The sequence below is a fragment of the Hyla sarda genome, unplaced genomic scaffold (assembly GCF_029499605.1).
Source record: "Hyla sarda isolate aHylSar1 unplaced genomic scaffold, aHylSar1.hap1 scaffold_271, whole genome shotgun sequence".
NCBI classification, from domain to species: Eukaryota; Metazoa; Chordata; class Amphibia; order Anura; family Hylidae; genus Hyla; species Hyla sarda.
The window spans coordinates 272,107-288,865 of NW_026609407.1; the positions used below are offsets into that span (position 1 = coordinate 272,107).

Below are 16,759 nucleotides of genomic sequence, written 5' to 3' on the forward strand. Positions count from 1 at the left end.
GGTGGTTGACTGCCCCCCAGCCCAGAGTGTGCATGGAAAATTGTCTGGCAGCCTCCCTGACAGCAAGCAGTGATAGTGCCCATGAAGGGGACCTTGTTGGGCCCGCCCCTTTCACGGTTATCGCTTCTCGGCCTTTTGGCTAAGATCAAGTGTAGTATCTGTTCTTATCAGTTTAATATCTGATACGTCCCCTATCTGGGGACCATATATTAAATGGATTTTTGAGAACGGGGGCCGATTTCGAAGCTTGCTTCCGTCGCCCTATGCATTGACCCGATATGGCAGTATCTTCGGGTACAGTGCACCACCCCCTTACAGGGTTAAAAAGAAAGATTCCTACTTTCATTGCTACCTGCTTGCTGGCTAGCCAGCTAGCCAGCCCTGTGGGCCTTGCTGCTGCTGCAGCCAAAAAACAAAAGGTGGTGCTGCTGCTGCTTCTGCTTCTGCTTGTGTCTGGCCCCTGTTGGAGCGTCCAGGCACAGGACTTCTGCTGCTGCTGACTAAATGGCCTCCTTAATTGGATCATTTGAGTAGCCAGCACACCTGTGCAGGTAGGGCATGACATGATAGGCAGCTGCCTTGATAGCGGGTGGGTGCTGAATGTTCCTAATTGACAAAATAAGATTAATGCTTATGAAGAAATATAAAATCTCATCCCTTCCCCAATATCGCGCCACACCCCTACCCCTTAATTCCCTGGTTGAACGTGATGGACATATGTCTTTTTTCGACCGTACTAACTATGTAACTATGTAACATAACATGGGGGGGGGGGGGGGGGGTCTCCTGGCTGTTCACACAGGTGTGTCATTGCTGTACATTGACCATGCATTGCTTCTGTGGTATTGCAAAGGCAAAGACAAATGCTTCCAGCCATCCATTGCACTAATGGATTGGTCATCAGCTGGCTGTCTATGTCCCGCATCAATATAGACCAAAGTACAGAGGGTTAGGCTATGCTATTGTGCACCTACCTGATGCATCAGAAGGTGCGAGGCCCTTGCTAAATTCTGTGCACAGACTTTGAGATCTATGCTTTAGACTGTATCTAAACCTGCTCCAACATGGACTGACATTCTGGCCTACTTTCAGCCGATGCGACTTGTCTGTCGCTGAACAGTCGCTTTTTATGTATTCAGCACCTATGTATAATGTTGTAAAAATGCTCTAGAAGCTAAAGTCGCAGAAATGTCACACATATTTGGCCTGCAACTTTCTGTGCGACAAATTCAGACAGGAAAAATCAGTATAAATCCTTAGAAAATTATCCCCCAGTGTCTCCATCTGCTGGCGGTATTGAATAAGCATTGCTGCACTGATGGGGTATGCATTAGACGAAAAAAAAGAAGAAAAAGAAGAATAATACGCCCAGAAAAGAGGCGAAAAGGAGAAAAACGTAAAAAAACGTGAAAAAAAAGTAAGAGGAAGAGAAGGGAAAAAAAGGTGGAAATGGGTTTAAAAGTGATTTCGGCGGAGATATATATATATATATATATATATATATATATAATATATATATATATATATATGCGCACACACACACATAGATATAAACGTATTCTCCGTTGAGATATTGCAGCCGCTGCTGTGTCCAGGCCCAGGAGCCTTAGCACTGTGCTGTGATGTCACTCAATACCACTGACATCACTAGGTGTAAACAACATCTCTCCTTTGCTGTGTATGTGACTATGGAGCTGTTTGGTGATGTCGTCTATTACGGCCTTCATAGAAGCAACAGGAGATTGTTGCATCCATCTTGAACCCTCAGAACTACAGTGCTATGATGTCACTCACTTCCACAGGCCTTGCAGAGTGTAAACAACAACAACCCAGCTTTGTTGTGTATGTAACCAAAGGGATTTGTGATGTCACCTAGAACCTTCACAGCAGCGACAGCTTTATGAGGAGCATCAGCACTGCTCTGCCTGAGCAGAACCATCACCGCCATAGGTTGTCAAATAACCCGGATTTAACCCACACAGGTAAGTCCAATGGGGTGCAGGCATGTCCTCTATGCTTACAGCTTCCCGTGGGTGTTGGTTTGATACCGTTTGGGGACAGCCAAGGAGGCATCTGCAGGCAACAAAGGTAGGTGTGTGCTTGTGTGTGTGTTTCCTATGCAGATCCTAAGCCCAGTGTCACATGCAAGTAGGAGGAGTAAGAAGGGTTCCTGGCAAATCCGGGTTATGGATTGCATTTAAAAAGGCCCCGTGGGAGTGCAATGGGCCCCTGTCTTGCTGCTTAGCAATAATGGTATGGGTTTAGGTTCTGCTGTGTGTACTGGTGGTTGACTGCCCCCCAGCCCAGAGTGTGCATGGAAAATTGTCTGGCAGCCTCCCTGACAGCAAGCAGTGATAGTGCCCATGAAGGGGACCTTGTTGGGCCCGCCCCTTTCACGGTTATCGCTTCTCGGCCTTTTGGCTAAGATCAAGTGTAGTATCTGTTCTTATCAGTTTAATATCTGATACGTCCCCTATCTGGGGACCATATATTAAATGGATTTTTGAGAACGGGGGCCGATTTCGAAGCTTGCTTCCGTCGCCCTATGCATTGACCCGATATGGCAGTATCTTCGGGTACAGTGCACCACCCCCTTACAGGGTTAAAAAGAAAGATTCCTACTTTCATTGCTACCTGCTTGCTGGCTAGCCAGCTAGCCAGCCCTGTGGGCCTTGCTGCTGCTGCAGCCAAAAAACAAAAGGTGGTGCTGCTGCTGCTTCTGCTGCTTCTGCTTCTGCTTGTGTCTGGCCCCTGTTGGAGCGTCCAGGCACAGGACTTCTGCTGCTGCTGACTAAATGGCCTCCTTAATTGGATCATTTGAGTAGCCAGCACACCTGTGCAGGTAGGGCATGACATGATAGGCAGCTGCCTTGATAGCGGGTGGGTGCTGAATGTTCCTAATTGACAAAATAAGATTAATGCTTATGAAGAAATATAAAATCTCATCCCTTCCCCAATATCGCGCCACACCCCTACCCCTTAATTCCCTGGTTGAACGTGATGGACATATGTCTTTTTTCGACCGTACTAACTATGTAACTATGTAACATAACATGGGGGGGGGGGGGGGGGTCTCCTGGCTGTTCACACAGGTGTGTCATTGCTGTACATTGACCATGCATTGCTTCTGTGGTATTGCAAAGGCAAAGACAAATGCTTCCAGCCATCCATTGCACTAATGGATTGGTCATCAGCTGGCTGTCTATGTCCCGCATCAATATAGACCAAAGTACAGAGGGTTAGGCTATGCTATTGTGCACCTACCTGATGCATCAGAAGGTGCGAGGCCCTTGCTAAATTCTGTGCACAGACTTTGAGATCTATGCTTTAGACTGTATCTAAACCTGCTCCAACATGGACTGACATTCTGGCCTACTTTCAGCCGATGCGACTTGTCTGTCGCTGAACAGTCGCTTTTTATGTATTCAGCACCTATGTATAATGTTGTAAAAATGCTCTAGAAGCTAAAGTCGCAGAAATGTCACACATATTTGGCCTGCAACTTTCTGTGCGACAAATTCAGACAGGAAAAATCAGTATAAATCCTTAGAAAATTATCCCCCAGTGTCTCCATCTGCTGGCGGTATTGAATAAGCATTGCTGCACTGATGGGGTATGCATTAGACGAAAAAAAAGAAGAAAAAGAAGAATAATACGCCCAGAAAAGAGGCGAAAAGGAGAAAAACGTAAAAAAACGTGAAAAAAAAGTAAGAGGAAGAGAAGGGAAAAAAAGGTGGAAATGGGTTTAAAAGTGATTTCGGCGGAGAAATATATATATATATATATATATATATATATATATATATATATATATGCGCACACACACACATAGATATAAACGTATTCTCCGTTGAGATATTGCAGCCGCTGCTGTGTCCAGGCCCAGGAGCCTTAGCACTGTGCTGTGATGTCACTCAATACCACTGACATCACTAGGTGTAAACAACATCTCTCCTTTGCTGTGTATGTGACTATGGAGCTGTTTGGTGATGTCGTCTATTACGGCCTTCATAGAAGCAACAGGAGATTGTTGCATCCATCTTGAACCCTCAGAACTACAGTGCTATGATGTCACTCACTTCCACAGGCCTTGCAGAGTGTAAACAACAACAACCCAGCTTTGTTGTGTATGTAACCAAAGGGATTTGTGATGTCACCTAGAACCTTCACAGCAGCGACAGCTTTATGAGGAGCATCAGCACTGCTCTGCCTGAGCAGAACCATCACCGCCATAGGTTGTCAAATAACCCGGATTTAACCCACACAGGTAAGTCCAATGGGGTGCAGGCATGTCCTCTATGCTTACAGCTTCCCGTGGGTGTTGGTTTGATACCGTTTGGGGACAGCCAAGGAGGCATCTGCAGGCAACAAAGGTAGGTGTGTGCTTGTGTGTGTGTTTCCTATGCAGATCCTAAGCCCAGTGTCACATGCAAGTAGGAGGAGTAAGAAGGGTTCCTGGCAAATCCGGGTTATGGATTGCATTTAAAAAGGCCCCGTGGGAGTGCAATGGGCCCCTGTCTTGCTGCTTAGCAATAATGGTATGGGTTTAGGTTCTGCTGTGTGTACTGGTGGTTGACTGCCCCCCAGCCCAGAGTGTGCATGGAAAATTGTCTGGCAGCCTCCCTGACAGCAAGCAGTGATAGTGCCCATGAAGGGGACCTTGTTGGGCCCGCCCCTTTCACGGTTATCGCTTCTCGGCCTTTTGGCTAAGATCAAGTGTAGTATCTGTTCTTATCAGTTTAATATCTGATACGTCCCCTATCTGGGGACCATATATTAAATGGATTTTTGAGAACGGGGGCCGATTTCGAAGCTTGCTTCCGTCGCCCTATGCATTGACCCGATATGGCAGTATCTTCGGGTACAGTGCACCACCCCCTTACAGGGTTAAAAAGAAAGATTCCTACTTTCATTGCTACCTGCTTGCTGGCTAGCCAGCTAGCCAGCCCTGTGGGCCTTGCTGCTGCTGCAGCCAAAAAACAAAAGGTGGTGCTGCTGCTGCTTCTGCTGCTTCTGCTTCTGCTTGTGTCTGGCCCCTGTTGGAGCGTCCAGGCACAGGACTTCTGCTGCTGCTGACTAAATGGCCTCCTTAATTGGATCATTTGAGTAGCCAGCACACCTGTGCAGGTAGGGCATGACATGATAGGCAGCTGCCTTGATAGCGGGTGGGTGCTGAATGTTCCTAATTGACAAAATAAGATTAATGCTTATGAAGAAATATAAAATCTCATCCCTTCCCCAATATCGCGCCACACCCCTACCCCTTAATTCCCTGGTTGAACGTGATGGACATATGTCTTTTTTCGACCGTACTAACTATGTAACTATGTAACATAACATGGGGGGGGGGGGGGGGTCTCCTGGCTGTTCACACAGGTGTGTCATTGCTGTACATTGACCATGCATTGCTTCTGTGGTATTGCAAAGGCAAAGACAAATGCTTCCAGCCATCCATTGCACTAATGGATTGGTCATCAGCTGGCTGTCTATGTCCCGCATCAATATAGACCAAAGTACAGAGGGTTAGGCTATGCTATTGTGCACCTACCTGATGCATCAGAAGGTGCGAGGCCCTTGCTAAATTCTGTGCACAGACTTTGAGATCTATGCTTTAGACTGTATCTAAACCTGCTCCAACATGGACTGACATTCTGGCCTACTTTCAGCCGATGCGACTTGTCTGTCGCTGAACAGTCGCTTTTTATGTATTCAGCACCTATGTATAATGTTGTAAAAATGCTCTAGAAGCTAAAGTCGCAGAAATGTCACACATATTTGGCCTGCAACTTTCTGTGCGACAAATTCAGACAGGAAAAATCAGTATAAATCCTTAGAAAATTATCCCCCAGTGTCTCCATCTGCTGGCGGTATTGAATAAGCATTGCTGCACTGATGGGGTATGCATTAGACGAAAAAAAAGAAGAAAAAGAAGAATAATACGCCCAGAAAAGAGGCGAAAAGGAGAAAAACGTAAAAAAACGTGAAAAAAAAGTAAGAGGAAGAGAAGGGAAAAAAAGGTGGAAATGGGTTTAAAAGTGATTTCGGCGGAGAAATATATATATATATATATATATATATATATATATATATGCGCACACACACACATAGATATAAACGTATTCTCCGTTGAGATATTGCAGCCGCTGCTGTGTCCAGGCCCAGGAGCCTTAGCACTGTGCTGTGATGTCACTCAATACCACTGACATCACTAGGTGTAAACAACATCTCTCCTTTGCTGTGTATGTGACTATGGAGCTGTTTGGTGATGTCGTCTATTACGGCCTTCATAGAAGCAACAGGAGATTGTTGCATCCATCTTGAACCCTCAGAACTACAGTGCTATGATGTCACTCACTTCCACAGGCCTTGCAGAGTGTAAACAACAACAACCCAGCTTTGTTGTGTATGTAACCAAAGGGATTTGTGATGTCACCTAGAACCTTCACAGCAGCGACAGCTTTATGAGGAGCATCAGCACTGCTCTGCCTGAGCAGAACCATCACCGCCATAGGTTGTCAAATAACCCGGATTTAACCCACACAGGTAAGTCCAATGGGGTGCAGGCATGTCCTCTATGCTTACAGCTTCCCGTGGGTGTTGGTTTGATACCGTTTGGGGACAGCCAAGGAGGCATCTGCAGGCAACAAAGGTAGGTGTGTGCTTGTGTGTGTGTTTCCTATGCAGATCCTAAGCCCAGTGTCACATGCAAGTAGGAGGAGTAAGAAGGGTTCCTGGCAAATCCGGGTTATGGATTGCATTTAAAAAGGCCCCGTGGGAGTGCAATGGGCCCCTGTCTTGCTGCTTAGCAATAATGGTATGGGTTTAGGTTCTGCTGTGTGTACTGGTGGTTGACTGCCCCCCAGCCCAGAGTGTGCATGGAAAATTGTCTGGCAGCCTCCCTGACAGCAAGCAGTGATAGTGCCCATGAAGGGGACCTTGTTGGGCCCGCCCCTTTCACGGTTATCGCTTCTCGGCCTTTTGGCTAAGATCAAGTGTAGTATCTGTTCTTATCAGTTTAATATCTGATACGTCCCCTATCTGGGGACCATATATTAAATGGATTTTTGAGAACGGGGGCCGATTTCGAAGCTTGCTTCCGTCGCCCTATGCATTGACCCGATATGGCAGTATCTTCGGGTACAGTGCACCACCCCCTTACAGGGTTAAAAAGAAAGATTCCTACTTTCATTGCTACCTGCTTGCTGGCTAGCCAGCTAGCCAGCCCTGTGGGCCTTGCTGCTGCTGCAGCCAAAAAACAAAAGGTGGTGCTGCTGCTGCTTCTGCTGCTTCTGCTTCTGCTTGTGTCTGGCCCCTGTTGGAGCGTCCAGGCACAGGACTTCTGCTGCTGCTGACTAAATGGCCTCCTTAATTGGATCATTTGAGTAGCCAGCACACCTGTGCAGGTAGGGCATGACATGATAGGCAGCTGCCTTGATAGCGGGTGGGTGCTGAATGTTCCTAATTGACAAAATAAGATTAATGCTTATGAAGAAATATAAAATCTCATCCCTTCCCCAATATCGCGCCACACCCCTACCCCTTAATTCCCTGGTTGAACGTGATGGACATATGTCTTTTTTCGACCGTACTAACTATGTAACTATGTAACATAACATGGGGGGGGGGGGGGGGGGGGTCTCCTGGCTGTTCACACAGGTGTGTCATTGCTGTACATTGACCATGCATTGCTTCTGTGGTATTGCAAAGGCAAAGACAAATGCTTCCAGCCATCCATTGCACTAATGGATTGGTCATCAGCTGGCTGTCTATGTCCCGCATCAATATAGACCAAAGTACAGAGGGTTAGGCTATGCTATTGTGCACCTACCTGATGCATCAGAAGGTGCGAGGCCCTTGCTAAATTCTGTGCACAGACTTTGAGATCTATGCTTTAGACTGTATCTAAACCTGCTCCAACATGGACTGACATTCTGGCCTACTTTCAGCCGATGCGACTTGTCTGTCGCTGAACAGTCGCTTTTTATGTATTCAGCACCTATGTATAATGTTGTAAAAATGCTCTAGAAGCTAAAGTCGCAGAAATGTCACACATATTTGGCCTGCAACTTTCTGTGCGACAAATTCAGACAGGAAAAATCAGTATAAATCCTTAGAAAATTATCCCCCAGTGTCTCCATCTGCTGGCGGTATTGAATAAGCATTGCTGCACTGATGGGGTATGCATTAGACGAAAAAAAAGAAGAAAAAGAAGAATAATACGCCCAGAAAAGAGGCGAAAAGGAGAAAAACGTAAAAAAACGTGAAAAAAAAGTAAGAGGAAGAGAAGGGAAAAAAAGGTGGAAATGGGTTTAAAAGTGATTTCGGCGGAGAATATATATATATATATATATATATATATATATATATATATATATGCGCACACACACACATAGATATAAACGTATTCTCCGTTGAGATATTGCAGCCGCTGCTGTGTCCAGGCCCAGGAGCCTTAGCACTGTGCTGTGATGTCACTCAATACCACTGACATCACTAGGTGTAAACAACATCTCTCCTTTGCTGTGTATGTGACTATGGAGCTGTTTGGTGATGTCGTCTATTACGGCCTTCATAGAAGCAACAGGAGATTGTTGCATCCATCTTGAACCCTCAGAACTACAGTGCTATGATGTCACTCACTTCCACAGGCCTTGCAGAGTGTAAACAACAACAACCCAGCTTTGTTGTGTATGTAACCAAAGGGATTTGTGATGTCACCTAGAACCTTCACAGCAGCGACAGCTTTATGAGGAGCATCAGCACTGCTCTGCCTGAGCAGAACCATCACCGCCATAGGTTGTCAAATAACCCGGATTTAACCCACACAGGTAAGTCCAATGGGGTGCAGGCATGTCCTCTATGCTTACAGCTTCCCGTGGGTGTTGGTTTGATACCGTTTGGGGACAGCCAAGGAGGCATCTGCAGGCAACAAAGGTAGGTGTGTGCTTGTGTGTGTGTTTCCTATGCAGATCCTAAGCCCAGTGTCACATGCAAGTAGGAGGAGTAAGAAGGGTTCCTGGCAAATCCGGGTTATGGATTGCATTTAAAAAGGCCCCGTGGGAGTGCAATGGGCCCCTGTCTTGCTGCTTAGCAATAATGGTATGGGTTTAGGTTCTGCTGTGTGTACTGGTGGTTGACTGCCCCCCAGCCCAGAGTGTGCATGGAAAATTGTCTGGCAGCCTCCCTGACAGCAAGCAGTGATAGTGCCCATGAAGGGGACCTTGTTGGGCCCGCCCCTTTCACGGTTATCGCTTCTCGGCCTTTTGGCTAAGATCAAGTGTAGTATCTGTTCTTATCAGTTTAATATCTGATACGTCCCCTATCTGGGGACCATATATTAAATGGATTTTTGAGAACGGGGGCCGATTTCGAAGCTTGCTTCCGTCGCCCTATGCATTGACCCGATATGGCAGTATCTTCGGGTACAGTGCACCACCCCCTTACAGGGTTAAAAAGAAAGATTCCTACTTTCATTGCTACCTGCTTGCTGGCTAGCCAGCTAGCCAGCCCTGTGGGCCTTGCTGCTGCTGCAGCCAAAAAACAAAAGGTGGTGCTGCTGCTGCTTCTGCTGCTTCTGCTTCTGCTTGTGTCTGGCCCCTGTTGGAGCGTCCAGGCACAGGACTTCTGCTGCTGCTGACTAAATGGCCTCCTTAATTGGATCATTTGAGTAGCCAGCACACCTGTGCAGGTAGGGCATGACATGATAGGCAGCTGCCTTGATAGCGGGTGGGTGCTGAATGTTCCTAATTGACAAAATAAGATTAATGCTTATGAAGAAATATAAAATCTCATCCCTTCCCCAATATCGCGCCACACCCCTACCCCTTAATTCCCTGGTTGAACGTGATGGACATATGTCTTTTTTCGACCGTACTAACTATGTAACTATGTAACATAACATGGGGGGGGGGGGGGGGGTCTCCTGGCTGTTCACACAGGTGTGTCATTGCTGTACATTGACCATGCATTGCTTCTGTGGTATTGCAAAGGCAAAGACAAATGCTTCCAGCCATCCATTGCACTAATGGATTGGTCATCAGCTGGCTGTCTATGTCCCGCATCAATATAGACCAAAGTACAGAGGGTTAGGCTATGCTATTGTGCACCTACCTGATGCATCAGAAGGTGCGAGGCCCTTGCTAAATTCTGTGCACAGACTTTGAGATCTATGCTTTAGACTGTATCTAAACCTGCTCCAACATGGACTGACATTCTGGCCTACTTTCAGCCGATGCGACTTGTCTGTCGCTGAACAGTCGCTTTTTATGTATTCAGCACCTATGTATAATGTTGTAAAAATGCTCTAGAAGCTAAAGTCGCAGAAATGTCACACATATTTGGCCTGCAACTTTCTGTGCGACAAATTCAGACAGGAAAAATCAGTATAAATCCTTAGAAAATTATCCCCCAGTGTCTCCATCTGCTGGCGGTATTGAATAAGCATTGCTGCACTGATGGGGTATGCATTAGACGAAAAAAAAGAAGAAAAAGAAGAATAATACGCCCAGAAAAGAGGCGAAAAGGAGAAAAACGTAAAAAAACGTGAAAAAAAAGTAAGAGGAAGAGAAGGGAAAAAAAGGTGGAAATGGGTTTAAAAGTGATTTCGGCGGAGAAATATATATATATATATATATATATATATATATATATATATATGCGCACACACACACATAGATATAAACGTATTCTCCGTTGAGATATTGCAGCCGCTGCTGTGTCCAGGCCCAGGAGCCTTAGCACTGTGCTGTGATGTCACTCAATACCACTGACATCACTAGGTGTAAACAACATCTCTCCTTTGCTGTGTATGTGACTATGGAGCTGTTTGGTGATGTCGTCTATTACGGCCTTCATAGAAGCAACAGGAGATTGTTGCATCCATCTTGAACCCTCAGAACTACAGTGCTATGATGTCACTCACTTCCACAGGCCTTGCAGAGTGTAAACAACAACAACCCAGCTTTGTTGTGTATGTAACCAAAGGGATTTGTGATGTCACCTAGAACCTTCACAGCAGCGACAGCTTTATGAGGAGCATCAGCACTGCTCTGCCTGAGCAGAACCATCACCGCCATAGGTTGTCAAATAACCCGGATTTAACCCACACAGGTAAGTCCAATGGGGTGCAGGCATGTCCTCTATGCTTACAGCTTCCCGTGGGTGTTGGTTTGATACCGTTTGGGGACAGCCAAGGAGGCATCTGCAGGCAACAAAGGTAGGTGTGTGCTTGTGTGTGTGTTTCCTATGCAGATCCTAAGCCCAGTGTCACATGCAAGTAGGAGGAGTAAGAAGGGTTCCTGGCAAATCCGGGTTATGGATTGCATTTAAAAAGGCCCCGTGGGAGTGCAATGGGCCCCTGTCTTGCTGCTTAGCAATAATGGTATGGGTTTAGGTTCTGCTGTGTGTACTGGTGGTTGACTGCCCCCCAGCCCAGAGTGTGCATGGAAAATTGTCTGGCAGCCTCCCTGACAGCAAGCAGTGATAGTGCCCATGAAGGGGACCTTGTTGGGCCCGCCCCTTTCACGGTTATCGCTTCTCGGCCTTTTGGCTAAGATCAAGTGTAGTATCTGTTCTTATCAGTTTTTCATGCCGGTGGACAGTAACGCCGGTATGGGGCTGGTGGGGATGGGTGCTGCATGGAGGATGCAGGTGTACCAGGGCTTTCCGGGGCTGGTTCTGAGGAATCAGCTCGACGGCTGCCCCGATGTGACCTGTTCCCTCCGGGTCTCGCCATGAGGCTGAGAGGGTCTAGAGCCGAGGTACTTTGTGCCTCGGGGAGTGGTGACCCCGAGGTGCCGAAACTCACTGGGAGAATAGGCTCACTGAGTTGAAGCACGGGCACCATAATCTCTTCACCTTGTGGCACTCACCTCTTGATTCCCGGCCTTCTGGCTAGGATCAGAGAAATTTTTTATAGATCCGGCCGGATGTCCGGGCAGTATATCTGCACACATTCACTTATTTATTTCTTTTTTGTCTCACTGTGTCACTTTTTGCGTGTTGTGTGTTCACAGGATTGGTCAGGATGCGGTAGCCCTTCTGGGTGTCCCTCCTGGCGGTCTAGGGGAGGTGTGTGTGGCCATTAGGTTCCGCACCTCCCTGCAAACACCCCGGGTACTCCTGCTTTGGCAGGGTACCTACCGTAATCGGCTCTGCGGGCAGATACCTTGGCTAACGCCAAGGGGGATGCCGGGAGCATTTGTGGTCCCCTAGTAGCTTCGGCGAAAAGGGACATCGAACCTGGAACCTCGCAGGTACCTTTTGGTCCGGAGGCGAAGGGTAAGGTTTGTTGGGGGGCCTCTCTCCTATCGGAGAAGGGCTTGCGATAGACCGCATCCTTTGTGCACGTTTTTTTAGTGTAACACGTTTGCACTTTTTCTTGCACTTTGGGTGAATCGAAAGCACGTTCCTCGGCTTTAGATATAAAAAAAAAAAAAAAAAAAAAATCTGTTCTTATCAGTTTAATATCTGATACGTCCCCTATCTGGGGACCATATATTAAATGGATTTTTGAGAACGGGGGCCGATTTCGAAGCTTGCTTCCGTCGCCCTATGCATTGACCCGATATGGCAGTATCTTCGGGTACAGTGCACCACCCCCTTACAGGGTTAAAAAGAAAGATTCCTACTTTCATTGCTACCTGCTTGCTGGCTAGCCAGCTAGCCAGCCCTGTGGGCCTTGCTGCTGCTGCAGCCAAAAAACAAAAGGTGGTGCTGCTGCTGCTTCTGCTGCTTCTGCTTCTGCTTGTGTCTGGCCCCTGTTGGAGCGTCCAGGCACAGGACTTCTGCTGCTGCTGACTAAATGGCCTCCTTAATTGGATCATTTGAGTAGCCAGCACACCTGTGCAGGTAGGGCATGACATGATAGGCAGCTGCCTTGATAGCGGGTGGGTGCTGAATGTTCCTAATTGACAAAATAAGATTAATGCTTATGAAGAAATATAAAATCTCATCCCTTCCCCAATATCGCGCCACACCCCTACCCCTTAATTCCCTGGTTGAACGTGATGGACATATGTCTTTTTTCGACCGTACTAACTATGTAACTATGTAACATAACATGGGGGGGGGTCTCCTGGCTGTTCACACAGGTGTGTCATTGCTGTACATTGACCATGCATTGCTTCTGTGGTATTGCAAAGGCAAAGACAAATGCTTCCAGCCATCCATTGCACTAATGGATTGGTCATCAGCTGGCTGTCTATGTCCCGCATCAATATAGACCAAAGTACAGAGGGTTAGGCTATGCTATTGTGCACCTACCTGATGCATCAGAAGGTGCGAGGCCCTTGCTAAATTCTGTGCACAGACTTTGAGATCTATGCTTTAGACTGTATCTAAACCTGCTCCAACATGGACTGACATTCTGGCCTACTTTCAGCCGATGCGACTTGTCTGTCGCTGAACAGTCGCTTTTTATGTATTCAGCACCTATGTATAATGTTGTAAAAATGCTCTAGAAGCTAAAGTCGCAGAAATGTCACACATATTTGGCCTGCAACTTTCTGTGCGACAAATTCAGACAGGAAAAATCAGTATAAATCCTTAGAAAATTATCCCCCAGTGTCTCCATCTGCTGGCGGTATTGAATAAGCATTGCTGCACTGATGGGGTATGCATTAGACGAAAAAAAAGAAGAAAAAGAAGAATAATACGCCCAGAAAAGAGGCGAAAAGGAGAAAAACGTAAAAAAACGTGAAAAAAAAGTAAGAGGAAGAGAAGGGAAAAAAAGGTGGAAATGGGTTTAAAAGTGATTTCGGCGGAGAAATATATATATATATATATATATATATATATATGTATATATATATATATATATATATATGCGCACACACACACATAGATATAAACGTATTCTCCGTTGAGATATTGCAGCCGCTGCTGTGTCCAGGCCCAGGAGCCTTAGCACTGTGCTGTGATGTCACTCAATACCACTGACATCACTAGGTGTAAACAACATCTCTCCTTTGCTGTGTATGTGACTATGGAGCTGTTTGGTGATGTCGTCTATTACGGCCTTCATAGAAGCAACAGGAGATTGTTGCATCCATCTTGAACCCTCAGAACTACAGTGCTATGATGTCACTCACTTCCACAGGCCTTGCAGAGTGTAAACAACAACAACCCAGCTTTGTTGTGTATGTAACCAAAGGGATTTGTGATGTCACCTAGAACCTTCACAGCAGCGACAGCTTTATGAGGAGCATCAGCACTGCTCTGCCTGAGCAGAACCATCACCGCCATAGGTTGTCAAATAACCCGGATTTAACCCACACAGGTAAGTCCAATGGGGTGCAGGCATGTCCTCTATGCTTACAGCTTCCCGTGGGTGTTGGTTTGATACCGTTTGGGGACAGCCAAGGAGGCATCTGCAGGCAACAAAGGTAGGTGTGTGCTTGTGTGTGTGTTTCCTATGCAGATCCTAAGCCCAGTGTCACATGCAAGTAGGAGGAGTAAGAAGGGTTCCTGGCAAATCCGGGTTATGGATTGCATTTAAAAAGGCCCCGTGGGAGTGCAATGGGCCCCTGTCTTGCTGCTTAGCAATAATGGTATGGGTTTAGGTTCTGCTGTGTGTACTGGTGGTTGACTGCCCCCCAGCCCAGAGTGTGCATGGAAAATTGTCTGGCAGCCTCCCTGACAGCAAGCAGTGATAGTGCCCATGAAGGGGACCTTGTTGGGCCCGCCCCTTTCACGGTTATCGCTTCTCGGCCTTTTGGCTAAGATCAAGTGTAGTATCTGTTCTTATCAGTTTAATATCTGATACGTCCCCTATCTGGGGACCATATATTAAATGGATTTTTGAGAACGGGGGCCGATTTCGAAGCTTGCTTCCGTCGCCCTATGCATTGACCCGATATGGCAGTATCTTCGGGTACAGTGCACCACCCCCTTACAGGGTTAAAAAGAAAGATTCCTACTTTCATTGCTACCTGCTTGCTGGCTAGCCAGCTAGCCAGCCCTGTGGGCCTTGCTGCTGCTGCAGCCAAAAAACAAAAGGTGGTGCTGCTGCTGCTTCTGCTGCTTCTGCTTCTGCTTGTGTCTGGCCCCTGTTGGAGCGTCCAGGCACAGGACTTCTGCTGCTGCTGACTAAATGGCCTCCTTAATTGGATCATTTGAGTAGCCAGCACACCTGTGCAGGTAGGGCATGACATGATAGGCAGCTGCCTTGATAGCGGGTGGGTGCTGAATGTTCCTAATTGACAAAATAAGATTAATGCTTATGAAGAAATATAAAATCTCATCCCTTCCCCAATATCGCGCCACACCCCTACCCCTTAATTCCCTGGTTGAACGTGATGGACATATGTCTTTTTTCGACCGTACTAACTATGTAACTATGTAACATAACATGGGGGGGGGGGGGGTCTCCTGGCTGTTCACACAGGTGTGTCATTGCTGTACATTGACCATGCATTGCTTCTGTGGTATTGCAAAGGCAAAGACAAATGCTTCCAGCCATCCATTGCACTAATGGATTGGTCATCAGCTGGCTGTCTATGTCCCGCATCAATATAGACCAAAGTACAGAGGGTTAGGCTATGCTATTGTGCACCTACCTGATGCATCAGAAGGTGCGAGGCCCTTGCTAAATTCTGTGCACAGACTTTGAGATCTATGCTTTAGACTGTATCTAAACCTGCTCCAACATGGACTGACATTCTGGCCTACTTTCAGCCGATGCGACTTGTCTGTCGCTGAACAGTCGCTTTTTATGTATTCAGCACCTATGTATAATGTTGTAAAAATGCTCTAGAAGCTAAAGTCGCAGAAATGTCACACATATTTGGCCTGCAACTTTCTGTGCGACAAATTCAGACAGGAAAAATCAGTATAAATCCTTAGAAAATTATCCCCCAGTGTCTCCATCTGCTGGCGGTATTGAATAAGCATTGCTGCACTGATGGGGTATGCATTAGACGAAAAAAAAGAAGAAAAAGAAGAATAATACGCCCAGAAAAGAGGCGAAAAGGAGAAAAACGTAAAAAAACGTGAAAAAAAAGTAAGAGGAAGAGAAGGGAAAAAAAGGTGGAAATGGGTTTAAAAGTGATTTCGGCGGAGAAATATATATATATATATATATATATATATATATATATATATATATATGCGCACACACACACATAGATATAAACGTATTCTCCGTTGAGATATTGCAGCCGCTGCTGTGTCCAGGCCCAGGAGCCTTAGCACTGTGCTGTGATGTCACTCAATACCACTGACATCACTAGGTGTAAACAACATCTCTCCTTTGCTGTGTATGTGACTATGGAGCTGTTTGGTGATGTCGTCTATTACGGCCTTCATAGAAGCAACAGGAGATTGTTGCATCCATCTTGAACCCTCAGAACTACAGTGCTATGATGTCACTCACTTCCACAGGCCTTGCAGAGTGTAAACAACAACAACCCAGCTTTGTTGTGTATGTAACCAAAGGGATTTGTGATGTCACCTAGAACCTTCACAGCAGCGACAGCTTTATGAGGAGCATCAGCACTGCTCTGCCTGAGCAGAACCATCACCGCCATAGGTTGTCAAATAACCCGGATTTAACCCACACAGGTAAGTCCAATGGGGTGCAGGCATGTCCTCTATGCTTACAGCTTCCCGTGGGTGTTGGTTTGATACCGTTTGGGGACAGCCAAGGAGGCATCTGCAGGCAACAAAGGTAGGTGTGTGCTTGTGTGTGTGTTTCCTATGCAGATCCTAAGCCCAGTGTCACATGCAAGTAGGAGGAGTAAGAAGGGTTCCTGGCAAATCC

At 46.5% G+C, this 16,759-nt stretch overlaps 8 non-coding genes across 8 annotated transcripts; all 8 read left to right on the plus strand.

Annotated features, from left to right (window-relative positions):
* The first annotated feature begins 119 nt into the window (after positions 1 to 119).
* On the plus strand, positions 120 to 310 carry LOC130325280 (U2 spliceosomal RNA). Its single transcript, XR_008870128.1, has one exon. It is a non-coding gene; the product is annotated as a U2 spliceosomal RNA (small nuclear RNA).
* A 2,091-nt stretch (positions 311 to 2,401) lies between these two features.
* On the plus strand, positions 2,402 to 2,592 carry LOC130325281 (U2 spliceosomal RNA). Its single transcript, XR_008870129.1, has one exon. It is a non-coding gene; the product is annotated as a U2 spliceosomal RNA (small nuclear RNA).
* A 2,094-nt stretch (positions 2,593 to 4,686) lies between these two features.
* LOC130325282 (U2 spliceosomal RNA) lies at positions 4,687 to 4,877 on the plus strand. Its single transcript, XR_008870130.1, has one exon. It is a non-coding gene; the product is annotated as a U2 spliceosomal RNA (small nuclear RNA).
* Positions 4,878 to 6,962: 2,085 nt separating this feature from the next.
* LOC130325284 (U2 spliceosomal RNA) lies at positions 6,963 to 7,153 on the plus strand. Its single transcript, XR_008870132.1, has one exon. It is a non-coding gene; the product is annotated as a U2 spliceosomal RNA (small nuclear RNA).
* Positions 7,154 to 9,247: 2,094 nt separating this feature from the next.
* LOC130325285 (U2 spliceosomal RNA) lies at positions 9,248 to 9,438 on the plus strand. The gene has a single exon (XR_008870133.1). It is a non-coding gene; the product is annotated as a U2 spliceosomal RNA (small nuclear RNA).
* A 2,090-nt stretch (positions 9,439 to 11,528) lies between these two features.
* LOC130325345 (U2 spliceosomal RNA) lies at positions 11,529 to 11,716 on the plus strand. The gene has a single exon (XR_008870184.1). It is a non-coding gene; the product is annotated as a U2 spliceosomal RNA (small nuclear RNA).
* A 693-nt stretch (positions 11,717 to 12,409) lies between these two features.
* On the plus strand, positions 12,410 to 12,599 carry LOC130325344 (U2 spliceosomal RNA). The gene has a single exon (XR_008870183.1). It is a non-coding gene; the product is annotated as a U2 spliceosomal RNA (small nuclear RNA).
* Positions 12,600 to 14,697: 2,098 nt separating this feature from the next.
* Positions 14,698 to 14,888, plus strand: LOC130325286 (U2 spliceosomal RNA). The gene has a single exon (XR_008870134.1). It is a non-coding gene; the product is annotated as a U2 spliceosomal RNA (small nuclear RNA).
* Positions 14,889 to 16,759: the final 1,871 nt, after the last annotated feature.